Here is a 20,651-nt window from a genome sequence, read left to right on the forward strand (position 1 = left end):
AGTTGTTGGACCCATTAGTACAAAAAAAAAAAAAAAAAAAAAAAAAAAAAAAACTTCAATTCTAAATGGGAGCCATGTGTATAAGACTGAACTCAAGCCAGTCCTAATAACACAAATAATTTAACAGGAGATAGTCCAAGTGTCCATAATCTGTATTAATGTCTTATTACCTTCTTTCCTATCAGCTCACACATATGGCTTCATCAAGACTTTGTTGTAACACATTGGCAGGAAGAGAAGCTAGAGTCTGGCTTATAGATGTTTGTGCATGATATGTAAGTACTATATGTGCGTAGACAGCTATTGCAGTATAGCTTCTTTTGAATGTATCCCTGAAAGATAGTGTGGGTCTCTACCAGGCAAAGAACGCTAACGTAGTGTGCCTGCTTGAAAGCAAAAGGAATAATGAATGGTTGGAAGAGAAGTTCGTGTTAATACATACCAGCTCTGGCTGTGTGCCCAGTTCTAGAAAAAAGAACTATAATTAGGAGTATTTATTTTATTGTATGTGTGTAGTTTTGCTTTCATCTTCCCTTTAAGCACTTATCATCTAACCTTTATGACGCATAGCTATTACAGCTGCATCATGGTGTCTAAGTAATATGATGTAAAGAATAGTGACTATCACCTAGTGGCATATTTTCTTCCCAGAAATGGTTAGTATGGTTTTGATTACAAATCATGCTTCAAAAGAGTTGTATCATAATACCCAAGAATGACTCATTCATTGTCCCTGAGATTAAAGGTGGTTTAATAAGAGGTATAAGGGTGCTAAGCAGACGAAGGTTGGACTTTGATGACAGCTCCATGACAGTCAGTTTGTTGAGGTCGTTGTCCTCAATGATCTATCACATACTGACGTAGGAGTTGCTGTGAGGTGTTTTGTAGACATCATAGCATCTGTAATCAACTGACTCTAAGAAGTTTATCCTTAGCAATCAGGGTGGACCAGATCCAATCCCTCAAAAGGCTTGAGAGCAGAATGAGGGTTTGCTAAGATGAAATTCTATCCATCTATGGAAAGACATGTCAACTATGGCTCCAGAGTTTCTGGTCAACCCTTCTGCCAGCTCCTGAAGTCACTTCAGTTGTGGATCCGGACAGATACAATTATTTCATACTATGAGGATAAGTAAGAACAGAGCATATTTTAAGTATGAGATTTCTAATAACAAGGGAAAGTTGTCTCTCATTGTGAATCACCGGGGAGAACCAAAATTACAGTATTGTGTGAAGAACAGAGACATTGAGAAAGTAAAGCCCCATATAGTGAATAACCTGCCCCAAAGCTGTACAGAAGTTCAGAATTCAAACCATTACATTCCATGAGAATGAAGTAAATTAAATAATCACTTAAATTAATTGCCATTTGCTAAGTGAATGCAGTCACCTTCACAAAGAATGCCTATTTGAATAACGAAACACGGATTTTTCCCCTCATTAAAAAGTCATTGAAAAAACTGATAAAAGTTTCAAAACTTCATAGTAACCCACTAAAATAATTTTTTCTTTGCTAGAGATACAGCATTGGAGTGATGCCTCAGTAGTTACACTTGCTGCTCTTCTGAAGGTCCTGAGGTCAGTTTCTAGCATCCATGTCAGGAAGCTCATGACCATTTGTAACTCCAGTTCCCAAGGATCAGTTTCCCCTTTCTGGCCTCCACAGGTACCAGGCTTACATATGATACATATACACACATGAAGGCACACAATATTTACACATAATATAAAGAACAAACAAATCTGCTTCAGAACGTAAAGCAGGAGAATGCTTGAATTTTGTTTTGAGGGTTTTTCCATTGACCACAGATACATCAGTATATGTAAGGTCTGAGCTCCACAACAGAAGGCTGTTTAAATCTGAACTCAGGCAAGTCAGTGTCCAGCATCCTCTGCCTCATTAGTTTGATACAGAATATCTCCAAGTAGGAGAATACGGCATGACTGTCCCTGCCAGGAGAAAGGCTAGATCACATTCATGTCACTATAAGGAAATCAACTCAGCAGCTTCCATTGTTTCTCTTCCTCTGCAAGCAGGCTTCAGCAGTGAGCAACCACCTGCCTCTGTGATTTTCTCTGAGAGATGACCTCTTCCCAGGGAAAAATCCAAAAAGTGTAGGAATAACACACCCACGTTCCACGTGTCACTTAACCTTGGCTGCATGTGAGCAGCTCCAACTGTCAGGAATTCCGGCTGTTCTGCAAGTTACTGAACCTTTCCAAGATGAAACTGGCCAAGCCAATACCACGTTGCCTTCTAATTATCCTCATTAGCAATAAAGGACACTTATTGATTAATTCACTTGAGTTTTACAAATCATAGAAAGGAGTCACATGACCCTTGACTGAAGAATTTCAAAGTCAGTATCTACAAAGACCTGCCTGGCTCCCTTCACCAACAACCCTCAATCCCCATCACTCCCAAACCAGAAATAGCACAGATTTTATTATACAGTGACCTGCAGCCTCTGCTTTAGCATCCTGGATGGCTCACTATTGCTTCCACCTAATTTCATCCCTGGGGTCCCAGCATCTATACCAGACTCTGGTTATCTTCCCAGATATCACCTGCCTCCAGACTCTGTGTCACCATGGCTGACCCACATGCTGGGATACCATCTGCTGTGCCTTGCTGGTCCTCATGGACTCTGACCTCTTGGCTGTCAGATCCACCTCAGTTGCCATCATCTTCTTCCCTGATAAGGAAGCCTGCTGACTTACTTGGATAATCTCCCATCAGTCAAAGTAAATTCCAGTTCCAGTGGCTTCTTGCACTCTGATGATAATGATGAGGAGGGGGTCTTTAAAGAATACAAACTGATACACTCCTCTACCAAGCTCTTCTAATAATATTCTGCTATTCTCTGCCCTATGTCTAAATCAGAAAGTATTCCAATTGAACAGGTTTCGAGCAGAATTGAAACAGATAGTTTGTTTACTAGTTACTGGTAAGTGATAATTCATGTACTAACTTCAGCTTAAAAAAAAATCTGATAAACAGTGGAAAGTTCTCACAGACAAACAGGGGTAAAAATCTATCCTCAAATCAACATTACAAACAGCCTGATAGCCAAAGCACACATGTAAAGGCATGACTTTAATCCCTCATGATGGAAACAAAATGTCTGCACAATTAGGAAACCATTTTCAAAGCAGTTGCAGATTTTTGTTATCATATATGAGGCTATGAAATGGGTAAATACTTTATCATGCTTTTACAACAGTTCTTTAGTTCTACAAATAATCCTTGGTTAAAAAAAAAGACAAAGAGATATAATCATCAATGTTAGACTCTATTGCTATTAAAATTTTGCCTACAATGTATTCATCAACATAAACTTAGTAAGTTAAAGATCCATTGTGGGGGGCGGGGGAAACAGCCTTAAAGTGATGTGAACTGGAAAACTTCATAAATATCACAGCAAGTAACATCAAATAATACTTTACTAAGTAGCCATATAAGGAAACATTCTAAATACAATACAAAAGATAATGGATTTCATTTTAATAACCTTAGGAAAGCAGTACTAATATCAGTTCTATTTTACAGATAATAGTAACATGAATCTTAAAAGGTCTTATTAATTAAAAAAAAAAAACAGAGCCAGATATTTGAGTGAAAGCTAAAAGATCAGAGAAATAGAACAAACCAGCCACGTTCTTATCTCTATGAAATCCTCAGCCTCAAAAGAGAGACTTCCTGTTTACTTATGCCTTATATACCTTCCTGTGCCCCGCCATCTTCCTTCCTTCCTAGTTGCTGGGATTAAAGGCATGTGCCCCACACCTGGCTCTGTTCCCAGTGTGGCCTTGAACTCACAGAGATCTGGATGGATCTCTTTCTCCTGAATGCTAGGATTAAGGGCATGTGCTACCACTGCCTGACCTCTATGTTTAATATAGTGGCTGGCTTTGTCCTCTGATCCCCAGGCAAGCTTTATTGGAGTACACAATATATCACCACACTGCTCAGCATAAGGATTAAATAATATGCCTGAGTCCATGTAGCTCAAAAAGCGAACAAGGGAAACTCCAGATTAGCAACCCATGACTTAGCTTACTGCACTGTGCTTTCCCTCAAAATGATTTCAAAAACTACGGTAGCCAGATAGTACCAAAGCATGGTAGGAAAGAGATTTAATTTTCAATTTCCATCTAAAAAAAAAATCTTCATGGAGTTTAAACGTCCACCTATATCAACAAGATTATGAAATCTTATGCAGTGGGACTACTGATATAAACAAAAGTAAATGAAAAAAAACAGTATAAATTGCTGTTGTAATCACAACTTCATTTGATAAGCTTAAGCTGGATATTTGTATTTAAATGATAACAACAGGCTCCACAGATCTCTTGAGAAGTGCATGTTGGAGAGCTCTTTGGAATCAGCTCACAGAGTTAAGCCATGTTCTCCATTATATACCAACAGTAATGTAACCACATACCAAATTCAGTAAGGGAGAGCCTTCACATACATGCAATGTGAATGTGACCTTGAAAGGACTGTCCTTTCAGCCACACTTCAGCAATCATAGTCATGCATAGAATTGTTATATGCTGAAATGTTTGGTAATAATTAGCAGCTAAACTATCCACCATGCCTTCCAAAGGTCAGAAAATACACCATCTGAGACAAATGACAACAACCAGCTCATGGGCAGCTCTGAAACAGTGATGTCACTCTGGGACAATGATGTCACTCTGGAACAATGATGTCACTCTGGGGCAATGATGTCATCTTTTTACTTACGACAGTTGAACATTTACATGTACAGTTTTCTATCAGGGGAGTTTTTAATGATTACCATAACAATAAGTATGCTGTTTGCAAGTTAGGATGGCAGTCTGACAATTTATCAAGATATTTTGTATTCTTGAACATCTATAAGTTAGAATTTTAATAAATTTATTTGAAGAGAATATAAATTAAACCTGATATTTAACCTACGACTAATTATTACTTCTAACGTGCTATTTAACGTTTGCCGAATACACTTAGTGTTTTAAAATTCTGTTTCTAAAATGCCAATCAAGAACATGGATTTTATTTATTTTAGAAATATGCAAAACATCTTGAAATATGAACAAATATGAATTGAGTTTGATTTAAAAATTAGTTACATTCCTTTCACTCTTAGGAGTTATGCCAGTGTCAAAGTCTAAAATCCAAATGGAGTGAAGATTTCTTTGTCAGTTCCATGTGCCGCTAATGATACAATCTCAATGTTCACTTACTATCCAGAACTACCGAGGCTGCCTTCAGCTATGGGAAATTGCAGGCCTGGGCTGGAGCTACAAACTCCTGTTTTTCAAGCTGGCATAGTTGGTTCTGTCTCCAGAATAATGTTGACATACCCAAACCTTTCTAGAAAGGGGCATGTCTGTCGTGTCTGTTAATTACCTAGAAAGCAAAGCAACCAAGGGGCAGAGCTTTGCTGAGAAGTCCCCAGGAAGGTGATGAACTCTCATGACCAGTAAATTCCAATTTGCTAAACCACATTCTCCTCCATATTAGAACAAATGGGACAGAATGCTTCACCCAGAGGGAAGAGGTAGCTACATTAGGTTCATAATATAGAGGCGGCAATCAAATGGGCAAAGTGATGAACTGAAGCTATGTTACCAGCCGTTCTGAAGTCAGAATAGCAGACAGTTTTGTTATGTTGATGAGGGGTCTCTAAGGATTCATTATATTCTATTTCACACGTAAGCAACACAATGAGGAAAGAGAGGGACAAAAGTTTTCTGTATCTTATCCCATGCAACTGTTTGATTATGAGATCTGGGCTTTGAGTTAGAAGACCACCATTAACCTTGCTGCATAACCTAAAGGAAAACTCTAGATGGGCGGTTCTCAAATCTGTAGGTCACGACCCCCTTGGGGATGAATGATTCTTTCACAAGGGTCACCTAAGACCTTTGGAAAATACAGATATTTACATTATGATTCATTACAGTTATGAAGTAGCAACAAAATAATTTTATGGTTGGAGATCACCACAACATGAGGAACTGTATTAAAGGGTCAAAGCATTAGGAAGCTTGAGAACCACTGCTCTAGATAAAATTTTAAAAAGCAAACATTGCTGTAGATATGGTTCATTGGCTAAATACCAGAGCCATTGGTAAGTACATCCTTTTAGGGATCATCTTGGACTTGCAAGTATTTTTCATTAACTAGCTTTTATGTAACAGAAATTGTTTGCAGCCCCTCAAGTGAGACCTAGTGTTGTCTTGGATGATCCAAGAGTCAGGTAGCACCTGAAACTAGGAGAGTAACAGAGAACTTTGCCCCTATAGCCTGAATGTGAAAGTAAAGAAGTGAGCTGACTGGCAACAGCAAGTTTGATTCATTTGGGTATGGTTTGATGGAGTGTTTCTGCTTACCTAACAAATCAATTGACTAGGCGGAGGCCTGTGATCAGTTGACATTTGATTCAAAAGTAATCAGCTACACGTCAAGCTTGTTGGTTTCATTTTTCTTGTGTAAAGGTTGTAGGTACAGATAAGCCCCAGGCACAAGAACTTTGTTTATTTTGAGAAAGTCAATCCACCTGTTGTGGTCTCACTGCCTTAACAGGCAATCTGATTCTCAGTATGACTTGTCTGGCCTGGTCTTAATTTATTCACTTTTTCCAACTTCCCATCCACTTTAACTTTTATCATTTTTAAATAGCTTCAGTATTCACACTCTAGAGACTCATACATTTAGGATGTTGTGAAGGTTAATCATCACTATCAAGTTAACTAGTTTTAATATCACTATAGAAATACACCTTTTGATATCTGTGAAGTAGTTTCCAAGAGTATTTAACTCAGGTAGGAAAATCCACCCTAAAAGTGGGCAGCCGCATTGCTTGGGCCAGAGTTCTAGACTGAGTGAAAGGAAAAAGGGAGATGAGCAGCAGCAATCATCACTCTCTGCTTCCTGACTCTGAGGAGCCACCTCCTGCTCTCACTACCAGGCCCTCACCACTCCAATGGCCACTCTATTCCCAAACTATGGGCCAAAACAAACTTTTCTCCCCTTCTTTGTTTCTTATGAGGTATTTGTTCACAACAACAGGAAAACTAATAAGGATGCTTTCTTCTAACTCTTTCAGCAATAACACCCTGTCATCATAAACTCTCTTAAGAAGCAAGCAGGCGAGGGGACATAAACAGCAAACAAATGCTTGCTTTACCATGTGACACAAAAATCCCCAAAAGAGAACACAGAGCTAGGAAGACAGAACCTTGATGATCTTAAAAACATGATGTTAAAAAGAAGTAGATACGGGCTGGAGAGATGGCTCAGTGGTTAAGAGCACTGGCTGGTCTTCCAGAGGACCTGAGTTCAATTCCCAGCAACCACATGGTGGCTCACAACCACCTGTAATGAGATCTGGCGCCCTCTTCTGGCTTGCAGGCAGAACACTGTATAAATAAATAAATAAATAAATAAATAAATAAAAGAATTCTATTCTTTTAAAAAAAAGAGAAAAAAAAAAGAAGTAGATCCCTGCTGATGTGTGCTATATATACACAATGGAGTACTACTCAGCAGAGAAAAACAATGACATCATGAAGTTTGCAGGCAAATGGATGGAACTAGAAAATATCATCCTGAGTGAGGTAACCCAGACTCAGAAAGACAAACATGATATGTACTCACTCATAAGTGGATACTAGATGTAAAGCAAAGGATAAACAGACTGCAACTCACAACTCCAGGGAGGCTACCTAGTAAAGAGGACCCTAAGAAAGACACAGGGATCGCCCAGCGACAGAGAAATGGATGAGATCTACATGAGCAAACTGGGGGTGAGGGGGGTAATGGAGGGCAAGGGTCAGGGGAAAGCGAGCTTAGGGGAGCGGGATGTCCCAGCTGGATCAGGACCAGAGTGGGAGAACAAGGAAAGAGATACCATGATAAATGAAGACCCCATGGGAATAGGAAGAAGCAGAGTGCTAGAGATGTCCCCAAAATCCACAAAGATACCTCCACTATAGACTACTGGCAATGGTTGAGAGAGTGACTGAGCTGACCTAACCTGGTGATCAGATGGCGAACACCCTAACTGTCGTGATAGAACTCTCATCCAGTGACTGGTGGAAACAGATGCAGAGATTCATGGCCAAACCCCAGGAGGAGCTCCAGGAGTCCATTGCGGAGGGCGGGGGGAATTATATGAACAAGAGATATCGAGACCAAGATTGAAAAAAGCCAAACTAGCAGAAACACATGAACTGTGAACCAATAGCTGAGGAGCCCCCATGGCACTGGACTAGGCCCTCTGGTTAAGTGAGACAGTTGATTAGCTTGAACTGTTTAGGAGGCACCCAGGCAGTGGAACCTGGACCTGTCCTTGGTGCATGAGCCGGCTTTTTGGAACCTAGGGCCTATGCTGAGACACTTTGTTCAGCCTTGGTGTAGGGAGGAGGGGACCGGACCTGCCTCAACTGAATCTACCAGGCTGGACTGAATCCCCAGGGGAGACCTTGCCTTGGAGGAGGTGGGAATGGGGGGTGGATTGGGTGGAAGACTGGGGGGTGGGAGGAGGGAGGACAGGGGAATCCATAGCTGATATGTAAAATTAAATTAATTATAAAATAAAAATATTTATTTAAAAAAAGAAGATCCTTTTTGTAAATTTAAAATAGGCAAATCAAAATATTGAGATGATTCCAGAAATGCGAGAAAACATAAAAAGTTTCAGAACAATGTACACTTCTCATGATGCTTCCACAAGATGACTAATTGTAGTGCTCTATTTAAGGAGGAGTTTCAGGAAATATCACAACAAAACATGTTCTTTCTCAGAAGTAAGGGTTGATTTTATCCTTTACTCTCTACCTTGCTTAAATGTCCCATGATACAATTCACAAAAGTCCCTTGACTGGTAATGGGCTAATGTTAACAATAAAATTAAGTTGAAAATATTGTAAGTCAAAAATTGTGCAGCACATTTAACCTATGAAACACTAATGCTTAGAAATGTCACTGTAGAGTCAACATTGTTCCTTTCACGGTTGCCTGGTTGACTGGAAGTTGCAGCTTATTGCTGCTTCTTAAACCCAGCCAGAGTGTTGTAATACGTACTGCCATTCCAGAAAGCACTAACATTCAAAATTCAGACTACAGTTGCTCATGAATGGGTCTGGCTTTCACATCATAAAATGGAAAACTTGGAAATCAAACCATCTTAAGTTAGACACTTCCTACGTAAAAACAATGTCGACTGCTACAAACAAAAGCGAGCCAAGCTCATTAAAGGCAAACTAGGGTGGGGAGAACTGAGTGATGAATGGCTCATTTGCTGTAACTGGTAAGCATGCTTAACACCAAACACAGCTCATTGAGTTGCTATGGTAACAGACAACCTCTAACTGCTTTATTTGCCTTCTGTTAGAATGACGGGGGGAGTTTAACCACCTGAGTCCTTTTGGACTTCTCAATGACTAATGTAAATTGTTCAGTGTTGGATAAGGCAGCATGACTGATAAACAGGAACTGATTTGCGGCACAGCATTTTAACCCTAGCAAATTCAAACTCCCCCAACATACACGAGCATGCTGCCTTTGAACAGGCTGTAACACATTCCTTGTCCAATCCAAGATCTCTTTTGATGTAACCAACCAGAGTTGGCAATCTAGATTCCCTTGGCATAATCCAAAAACTATAGGTTGAGCTAAAAATAAAGTTGTCCATAAGCTAAGGACATACAAGGGAATGCTAACAAAATAGAACAGTTTCTAATGATGTATATTTACAATTTTATTTACAGCACAATTTATAAAGATTTTGTTTTCAGGAACCCCAGACAAAGAGGACTTTTAACATCAATGAGTATCATCTTCACTTTCTAAAAGTGCTTTCCAAGGTAAGATTTACCTTATTTCTTTATTCTAATAGTACCATTCATCAAGTACCCACCTTATCGAAACATCTTGAATTGCTTTACTAACACCCACTTTATTCAGGTCTCACCACCACCTTCTTGAGACATACTGTTTTACTCTCCTTTGCTACCACTGGTTCTTTAATATAGAAACAAAGACTCAGAGATACATAATTTATCTAAAGGCTAAGAGATAGGCGACAAGGCTGGCTGGTTTTTAACTCAAAAGTAGCCTGGTGGTCAGTTCCTCATGGGAACCCTTCTCATTCCCATGATCCAAGGAACACTTGAACTGGTTTCTGTGGCATTTGTTAACCACTCACTGCCCCTTTCGCTACTCCTGTCTCACATATGAAGCCCTCTGTTACGTCCTTTCTTAGTGGTTCAAGCTTCCAGAACTTTCTCTAGTACCAGAAGTTGTTCCCTGAATGCAAACAAAAATGTTTTCCTCTAGTTCCATCCACTCAGACTAGCTTTGGTTTTTTTTTGTTTTTTACACCAAACTGATTTCTGTTTCTACCTCGTATTCTTGAGCCTACCGAAGTCAGCATAGGTTCCTAGGACCTTTCAAAGGAAACTGCCCAGCACTCTGGATCTGACGCTGCCTGAGGTATCCTTAAAGCCCTTAATTAGACCCAGCATCTCTATCCAGGCATATCACAGGAAACAATGAAGTCCTCAACTCTGTGTCACTGGAGCTCACAAGAGCACCAAACACAAGACAAACAGGATAGAGTCTCAGAAACTCCTTGTTAGATGAAGGAATGAGAAAAAATCCTTTCATATACTATACATAGTAATTAGCACTTATTTTGATGTCTAAGATTCCCTGATAAACTTGACCCTTTCTACTTTGTTATACTACAGTGGTGGCTGTTATCACCTTTTTGTATAGCTTGGTTTTTTGTTTTTTGTTTTTTGGTTTTTGGGGTTTTTTTTGTATAGCTTGTTATACACCTGTTGGTTGTATAGCTTGTTTTGTTCTCCATTTTTCCCTTCTACAAATTCCTGCTCACAGTATTTGGTGTTGTGGTGGTGGTGGTGACTTATTTTGTTTTTTACAGTCTTCAAAAAGTGACAGTCTGGAAAGCATGAAGATTAACAAGATTTTGTTATCTTTATACTTGTGTTTGTTTGATTTTGTTAGTCATTCAAAACAAAATGATAGTCTCTCTCTTTTATTTTACTTACTCATTAGAGAGAAAAGTTTCTATAGTTCTTTTGTTTATTTTCAGGCTGTTTTCTGCTGTAACAAAAATACTGAGAGAGAGAGACAGAGAGAGAGAAAGAGATTTTAAAACTCTTCTGTCAGGGGCTAGAGTGATGAATCAGTGCTGCTTTTCCAGAGGACCCAAGTTCGGTTCCCAGCACCCATCTCAGGTGGCTCATATCCACCATTAACTCCAACTCCAACAATACTCTCTTCTGGCCTACATGGGCACATTCATTCACTTGGCATACACTATAACACACACACACACACACACACACACACACACACACACACAATCTTAAATAAACAAAAATACCTGTGTGTGTTCAGAAAGAGTCTTGTAGAGACAGTCACAATGTATTCCTTTCTTGGAGATTCAGACATACCCCAACATGCTTTCTAGCCAGCAGGAAATGTCTTCTAAGGATGTAGTTTTCAGAGTACCTAAAAGTCCTTGTAGGAAGGACACATAAAATGGTTGTTGGCCAAACCCTAAGACCAAAACTTTCTTGATAACAAGCTGTGTCAGACCAAAGGGAAACACTATAGTGTTGCTAGATTAAAAGAACTGAAATATCAGATTCAACTGAGGGTCAATGACAATGAGAAGGGTGAGGAGAGATGGCTGGATATACACTGTGGCATAATTGAAGCCTGCAAACAAAAGAGCAACACAAATGATGGAGATGAGAAGTCCATTCGGCTGAGAATGCTGGCAGAAGGCCCTGGGTCAGCACACATGTCTTCAGGGAGAACAACAATGGCCAAGAACCATTGCTTTGCTCAGAGATGTGAATCCAACCAGAAAGACGAGAAAGATCACAGTTGATCAGCTATTCTTTCCAGAACTCAGCAATGATGCCAACAGGCCCTCAGGCAAAAACGTATTCCTTTGTTAATCTTTGTGCCAACTGGTTGTCATAGTACAGGCCACTATTCCTTGATATATTTCACATGAATTAAAGCTTTTATCTATTTGTCCTTTTGCACATGTACACATGTGCCATGACATTGTGCACAGAGGTCAGAAGACTACTTCCAGGAGTCATTTCTCTCTTCCCACTGTTGTTTCCAGAGAATAAACTCAACTTCTCAGGCTTGGGAGGCAAGGGTTTTTGCCCTCTAAGCCCTAAGACTTTAAAAAAAAAAACCTTTAGTGTGTGTTAATGATGATAAATTTCCCTTTCTCATTTGCTTTGTGACTGCAGCATGTGAGAAAGGAGAGCTACTCTAGATGGAGGTGAAATAAGCCTCTTTGTTACACCATACTTCACAATAATCAGACAAGGAACACTTCTCTTTAAATGTTATTCTTGTGCTGCTCCATTGCTATCATCTATTGCATTTGAATAACTGGGGGATTTCATTTCTACTACTGATGATACATTTTCACATGTACAAAACTTGAATTATTCAAAGATGTTGCAAATGACTTCTGAAATATGCACTGACGTGCAAGAGTTATAAAAATGTCTACTTAAAATCCCTCACTCTTGTGAGTATTGTAGCTCAAATTTAGTTGTTCTTTTTGATGAAAAACTGCTTCATTTCCAAGTTGTTGCTGTGGTTTTCTATAATGCTGTCATTATTTATATGTGTATCTATATAATATATATGCACATATATGTGATAGTATATCATGTCATGTTATGACATAACATCCATGTGTTGACAGTGTCAATGGTTATCTATGCTGCAGAGGGTAGGAAATCAACTTACCCATAAGGCCTCTGCTTTACTAAACCTTTAAACAACCATATTTTTGGAATGTTAGCTAGAATTTAACTGATTCATTAATTCTACTCTCAAGAAATTAAAACAAATCCGTTGTTAGGGCTATGCTGTTTGTGTCTATTTTTCATTTATAGATAAGGAAGTTTTAATAGGATTAAGTCTATCACTCTTCAGCCATGGATTCTTGTTTTAATAACATAATATACAATATGGCAAAGGCATTCACGAATGTATTTTCCTCCCATTATATCTTTTAAATGCTGTGCTCTTTGTAGAATTTTCAAATTAATTTAGTTCCTCCTATATTAGTTACTTTTATGTTGCTGTGATAAAGCACCATGACCTGAGCAACTTTAGGAGAAAAGGTTTACTTGGGCTTACAGTTCCAGAAGGATAGAGTCCACAGAGGCAAGAAGAGCATGACAACAGGCAGGTATGGCAGACAGCAGGAGCAGGAAGCTGACTGGTCATATTTCAACCGCACACAGGAAGTAAAGAACAAACGAAGTGGGGTGTGGTTATAAGTCCTCAAAGCTCACCCCCAATGATACACTTCCTCCAGCAAAAGTGCACCTCCTGAAGATCCCATAACCTCCCACAAAGAGTCTACCATCTGGAGAGCAAGAGTGCCGATATGGAGCCTATGGAGGAAACTTCTCATTCAAACCACCACTGGACCTTTAAGTTTCTATCTTAGTGAAAAACACAAAGTAGCTCACTGTCTTGAGTATAATAACTCTTTAACATATTTTAATCCTCAGAAATGGCAAGTTCTTAAATTATCCCTTCTTTTCCCAAAATTTTGCTTTTCCGCCGGGCCATTCAATTCTTCCATTTTAATGGCAAGCTTTCCTCCAAATATTTTGAGGTTACATTAAGTTCACAAGTTCATATGGAGAAGATAACACTTACACATTTATTATTCTTATCCAGGAATGCAATATAAACATTGTTCACTGCTCACCTTCTTTTGTGTTTCTCATTCTATTGTTATTCATTTAACAGTATTCAATTAACAATATATTCTTATATATTTCCTACACAGCTATCCATAGGTATTCATGACTATTATAAATGAGATTATTTTATCATATTGTCTACTTGTTGTGGGAAAATAAACTGTTTTATACAGTTACGTTTTTTTATACCTAAGTAACTGCACCCTTTTATTCCAATACTCTTTATTTTGCCATCTTTTCCATAATAATCGTAACTTTTCAAAATTACAACTATTAAGAGACAACTATGTACAGTTTTCGGACTAAAGACTCATATGTTAAACCACCTGAGCACTAATTTATTTTTGCTACTTATTGTCTGTGTGAACTGGGCCAAGTTGCTTAACTTCTCTGGTGCTCAGTTTCCAAGTTTGTAAAATATAAAGAATAGTTAATAGTATCTCCTAGAAGTTAAAAAAAATTTAAAATTATTGTAAGGAATTTAAAACAGTTCCTAACACAGCTAATAATTATTTCTCCTTTTATTTTATCCATTAGAATTTCTAAAGTGAAGTGAAGTTCAGGTGATCAAACTTGTCGTACAGTTAACCCTGAGAGTTTTTCTGATTTCTTGGGAAGATTTCCTTATATTTTAATTAACTTTTGCTATCCTAACTTACCAAGTGGTACACATGTATGTTTTCTTAAAATGAACATTTGGAGTCTGTTAGAAAATCCAAAGTGTAGGTATTGTTCTTTGGTCTATGACTATAAAGTTATTGAAATAAAATTTCCAACTTGGGGGCTGGAGAGATGGCTCAGAGGTTAAGGGCACTGGCTGCTCTTCCAGAGGTCCTGAGTTCAATTCCCAGCAACCACATGGTGGCTCACAACCATCTGTAATGAGATCTGGTGCCCTCTTCTGGCCTGCAGGCATACATGCAGGCAGAACACTGTATACATAATAAAAAAATCTTAAAAAAAAAAAAATTTCCAACTTGGACCACCATCACGTTCCAACTACACATCCACTCACTATCTTGCTTTCTTGTTGATTTCTAATTTCTTTAGCTAATAATTAGAAATTTTCTTTTTGGCTCTTCTTCTCATTACTCTTGGGGAGGGTTGTGGAGTTTAGTGTTTTGTCCTCAAAGGAATCTGTAAAATGTGTCACATCTGTCACGGAGTTCACTGAGTAGAGAGAGATGATGCGCTCCTCAAGAGTGTGCATTTCAACGACGCAGGATAAATGTCTGGTGAAAGTGAGATGTTGCAACTTCTTTAAAGTCAGTATTTTAGCTTCTGCTTTCCATGCTGGTCAAGGACATAGGTTTAACAGTAGACAGAATTAGACTGCTAGCCAACTTCACCACCCACTGGCTAAATCTGTGCAGTTGGCCACTAAGCCAGCTTTCATCACAGAAGAGAACAACCTCTTCACCTCCTCCCAGAGCTATCATGAGAATTAAACAGATTCTGTTTATAAGTCCTGAGCATTCAGCCTACCATACTGACCCAGTAATTATCTTTCATATCCGTTTTAATTGTCCTCAAGTGCAATGCAAGTATTTATAACTTTGCTCACTGTTTTCCCCCACTATAAAGATTAGAATGGCTCCTGTAGAAATCTTTGTTTTTCCCAAAATTATTTTACTGAAATCATTTCCTTTCAAAAGGTAAATTTCAACAAAGGTCCTATTCTTCATTGACAAGTTTAACAGTTGGCATTAAAATAAAAATGTTCTGTTGGGCAGTGGTGGCTCAAGTCTTTAATCCCAGCACTTGGGAGGCAGAGCCAGGCGAATCTCTGCGAGTTCGAGGCCAGCCTGGTCTACAGAGCAAGATCCAGAACAAACACCAAAACTACACAGAGAATCCCTGTCTTGAAAAACCAAAAAAAAAAAAAAAAAAAAAGTTCCAATAAGACATAGAACCCATTATCAGTGTCTAAATCTTAGTGGATGAAAAGGAAGTATACACTCATCTCCAGAAACCCAGGCAAAGAGCCCAAGTCCCACCTAGTACCTTCTGCTTGTTCATGGTCCCTTACTCTTCTTTCTGTTCTCTTGGGGATCTGAGCATGGGAGAATACTGGAGACTTTGCTCAGGCTGAAGCCTATGCCATGTTCTCCTCATCCATTATCTAAGCTGTGATGGAGGGGCAAATTTCTCACACAAGAGGGCAGACCCAGAATTAAGGGTTAGAGAGGCCACAAGGCAAATTCCACCATTGTAAAATACCATTAAGATCGCAACATGAAGGTGGCCTCAATTTTCAACATACATGTCAAGTATGTATATAAATACTTTAAAGTGTGGTGATATTGTGTCCCCCAATATATTGTGCACCTTAATAAACTTATCTGGGGTCAGAAAACAGAACAGCCACTAGACAGACATAGAGGCCAGAAAATGGTGGCACATACGCCTTTAATCCTAGCATTCTGGAGGTAGAGATCCATCTGGATCTCTGTGAGTTAAAAGCCACACTGGAAACAGCCAGGCATAGTGACACATGCCTTTAATCCCAGGAAGTGATAGTAGGAAGCAGAAAGGTATATAAGGTGTGAGGACCAGGAACTAGAGCCCTTTTTAAGCTTTGAGGCTTTTAGCAGCAGTTCAGCTGACATTCATTTGGATGAGGACTCAGAGACTTCCAGTTTGAGGAAACAAGATCAGCTGAGAAGTTGCTGAGGTGAGGTTAGCTGTGGCCTGTTCCGTTTCTCTGATCTTTTAGCATTCACCCCAATACCTGGCTCCAGGTTTGTTTTTATTAATAAGACCATTTGAAATTCATGTTACATTAAAGATACTGTTTTCCTATTCCCCCAAAATGCATTAGTTTGAGTTGTATGTCCACCAGTCAGCACCATCAAGATTATTTCCTTGAAAACAGTTACATAATTCTAACATTTGGGAGGCTGAGGCCTGGGCTAAATGTTCACGACCAGCCAGGCTACATAGGAAGACCCTGTCTCAATAAAACAAAACATAACTGGCATGCATTGCTTGCTGTGTTATCTCAGAAAAAATATCTCCAAGAAGAGTAATAATTAATATAATGAATTTCTTTCCAGAGTTAAAGACTAGAATTTTAAAGGATTTTAATGGACTGTTGGTCTTTACTGAGAACAAATTAAAGAGGCATGACTAAGAAGAATAGAAATATCAAAACATGCCCTTTCTCTATTACCCTCAGACCCCCAGGAGTCAGCAGATGGAATGTAGCTCAAGTATGCAGTGTGTATTGTTAGCTATAAATGTATCACTAGAAATAACTGACTGGACAATATGGAGTAACTTCCTAAACTGGAGCCATCCCACCCTGCCCTTTCTTCACTGTCCTCCAGCTTTTATAACAATAAAGATATGTTCTGTGACACCCTCAATACAATGATCAACAGGACAGAGAGTTTACCTACCTTTCTCCTTCCTGCCTGGATGTTGTCTCAGTGATTTTATGGTTTCCCGACTTCCCAGATCTGTCTTGCGTGGTTTTCAGTATCTCATGGCCCCTGAAGGGAACAAAACAGGAGAGAAAATTATAAAGATAAATGTCTCTAGTTCCTTGTCCATTATAGAAATGAACAAGTGGTTTCTTGAGAAGAAACATAGCACTTAAAATGACCAATGTCTCATAATTTTTCTGTTTCTCTGAGACTAAGAGGACAGATTTCTTGAGCAAGCAGCTGCCTGCCTTCATATATATGTAAATAGTAAGAGTGATATGAATATATTATATATACCAATTATCTTCTGAGAAACCTTTCTTGTGTTTGCTCTCAAATTGTGTAAGAAGAGTTTACTAAACAGTTAAAATGAAAAACGCATGTTTTTCTCCACATTTTCAAATTTCCATTCCAAATTGATTCTCTAAGTGAGTGGCAGCCTTTCTCAACCGTGTGATTGAAAAGGCAATACATCCCTGCAGCAGTTTTCTTTGAATCCCAATGACAAGGAGCAAGGCCATTGTTTTCCTCAATCACATCACACAATATTGGAATTCTTGGGGGGAAAACATCCAATAAAATCCAGCCTGCACATAATGCCTCAGTGTCTACAGTTAACCTGGAGCTTTTCTGTGAACAGGCAGCCGACCTACTTGCACAATTTTTGTTTGTAGTCTTTTAGGTTTTCTACATAAAATGTCCCCATTTTAAAGCTAATAATACACAAAATAACCCAGTTATTTTCATGTCCATATGTGTTTGATAGTCATAGCTACAACTGACCGCTGGGTAAATCAGGCCCCCTTCACTTGAGCAGTCTACACTTGTGAACAGACATGGGATAAATGCTTCTCGTCCCAGATGAAAAAGCAATGCTTTGTTTTGTTGACATTTTATAGAGATCATCTGATCACTGTTCTCCTAAACCTAGGGCTGATATTGTCCATGCTCCTCTGTTTGTCCATGCTGTCCAATTTTAATAGAGGTGCCATAGCAGGAAGAGCCCAGTTCTGAGCTATGATTTAGAGATGAGTGCTGTCTACTCTCTTCTCAAATCCAGTTGTTCCAGCCTCATGTTCTGCAGGTCACTCCTCCAACTCCGTTCATTCTGTATTCATCAAACAGCCTGGTCTCCCCCCCCCCCCCCCCCCCCCCCCCCCCCCCCCCCCGCAACACACACACATGATCTCATCTACACCTCATCATTCCCTGAAGAGGTTATGACACACCCTCACCAATCTCCCTGCTCTAAGACTTTCCTCCCCTAGCCCGTCCTCCACAAACCCTTCACGTTAATAAAGCAATAAGACCTTTCATTTGTTATGTGTGAAGTACATGTGGTCATATTTTACTATGATTCTCAGACAAGATATCTTTTTTCTCACAATGTAAGAACTGTAATGGCTGCTCTTTGAAGTTGCTTTTAAGTAATTTAATGATTCTTTTCTCCATTGCTTCCCCATTTTTTTTCCTTTTTTTGTTTCAGAGTTTGCAAGTGGTCATGAAGAGCACCACAAGGGCTTTGGCAGGCAGAGGCAGGAGGACTGAGCTAAGTTCTCACTGTAAATCATCCATTTGTCAGGTATTGACTTGAGTCCTCATCTCCTCTGCTTTAGGTAGATGACAGAGCCTTGACGATCCCATTTGTCTCTCTAGATTACTCTGAGATTCAAGGATGTTCCCGTGCAATGAAGACGCAAACGTGCAGCTGTTAATCTCCCACAAGAACAAGAAACAAGAAAAGCAAAAATGTGCTTCTTCTAGTATTAGATCTTGCCCAGGCCCCTGGGATGGAATCTGTTCACACTCCTACATCTTCCTGCTTCCTTTTAGGAATGGGACATTCTAAAGAGCTGGTTTCTGTTTCCAAAGAAGACTAGCATATTCCCCCGTGTTTGGATTTTTAAAAGACCCTGAAGTGAAAAGGGAGAGAACAAATACTGCAAGTTCTCACTAATGTCTGGAACCTAACAATGCAGGTCCCACAGAGATAGGAGACTAGCGGTCACAAGAGGATGAGGGAACAAGGGGAGGGGAGATGAGTAAATGTTGCAGAACCGGTACAAAGTCACAGAACAGATCCTGATGTTCTACTGCACAGTAGGGTGACCACAATTAACAATATGTATCCCATACAAGATTATTATTGTTCTTACCACAGAGAAATGATGAATTTAAGATAATGTGCATGCTAATTACCTGAGTTTATAGCATCACATCACATTGCATGCTATGAATGTGTGCATTTGATTGTGCATCAGTCAAAAATAAAATAAAAAGAAACAGGACTCAAAAGAGCAATAAGTCTTGATTTACTAAACTCAGCATTTAAGCAAAGTAGAAGAATCGTTTAGGAGACAAGTATCAACCATTTTCTTTAATACATTGATAATAACACAAGAAATCAATAAATACTTTTAATTAAAAAAATAGCTGGAAAGATGGCTCAGCCACCGAGAGACCTTGCTGTTTTCACAAAGGACTGGAATTCAGTTCCCATCACCCCCAGTACCCCCATCACAACTGCCTGCAACTCCAGTTCCAGGGGATCTAGCACCATTTTCTGGCCTCTGTAGGCACCTGCATAACTGCGTGCGCGCGCGCGCGCGCACACACACACACACACACACACACACACACACACACACACACTACATAAATAAATAAATAAATTACTCTTTTTTAAAAAAAAATACAGTCTTCATCTCAATCACTGAGTTCCAGGTTAACTACGGATGTGTGTATAGCAGGATATTTGTTAAGCTTCCAAATAAAAGGTATCAACTCGCCGGGCGGTGATGGCGCACGCCTTTAATCCCAGCACTCGGGAGGCAGAGCCAGGCAGATCTCTGTGAGTTCGAGGCCAGCCTGGACTACCAAGTCAGTTCCAGGAAAGGCGCAAAGCTACACAGAGAAACCCTGTCTCGAAAAACCAAAAAAAAAAAAAAAAAAAAAGATTAAAAAAAAAGGTATCAACTCACATCGTTTCTATGTTCAGTATAATGGCCTCAGCTCAAAGAAATTTTTGATTTGAACTAAAGACTCACAAGAAATGTCACTAATCCACTTTTCCCTGCCCTCTAATATATGGCCTTGCATGAACAATCCATCCTGCTGGGTTCCAGGTAAATTTTCTGGGGTGTCTAGACGACACTGGATGAACCAAATGCTCTTAACTGTCTTCTTGCCTTGACATCTCTAGAGCTTTATATAACAAATCCTCACACAAGGCCTGAGAATCACAAACCAAATGAGGAAAGATAAATATATCCGTGTGATAATTGATCTTTGTCAGACTAATGGATGAAAATTGTCACTTTAATACCAGCTCTGTTCTTTGATGTAGAATAACACACATAAAATCACTGTCCTAATCATCTTAATAAAATAGTTCAGGATTATGTCTATTCATAGAGTTGTGCAAATGTTATCATT

The 20,651-nt window shown here is 39.2% G+C and overlaps 1 protein-coding gene across 3 annotated transcripts in view; it reads right to left on the reverse strand.

Moving 5' to 3' along the window:
* The window catches only part of Pkib (cAMP-dependent protein kinase inhibitor beta), a 101,499-nt gene that overhangs the window by 63,900 nt on the left and 16,948 nt on the right, over window positions 1–20,651 (reverse strand). For all 3 annotated transcript variants that reach the window (XR_008221264.1, XM_052751308.1, XM_052751309.1), the window contains one exon: window positions 17,190–17,282. The gene's annotated coding sequence lies outside the window, so the exon portion shown is untranslated. The remainder of the gene's footprint in view (window positions 1–17,189; window positions 17,283–20,651) is intronic.

Source organism: Peromyscus californicus, unplaced genomic scaffold (genome assembly GCF_007827085.1).
Source record: "Peromyscus californicus insignis strain IS unplaced genomic scaffold, ASM782708v3 Scaffold_22__1_contigs__length_63687245, whole genome shotgun sequence".
Classification (NCBI taxonomy): domain Eukaryota; kingdom Metazoa; phylum Chordata; class Mammalia; order Rodentia; family Cricetidae; genus Peromyscus; species Peromyscus californicus.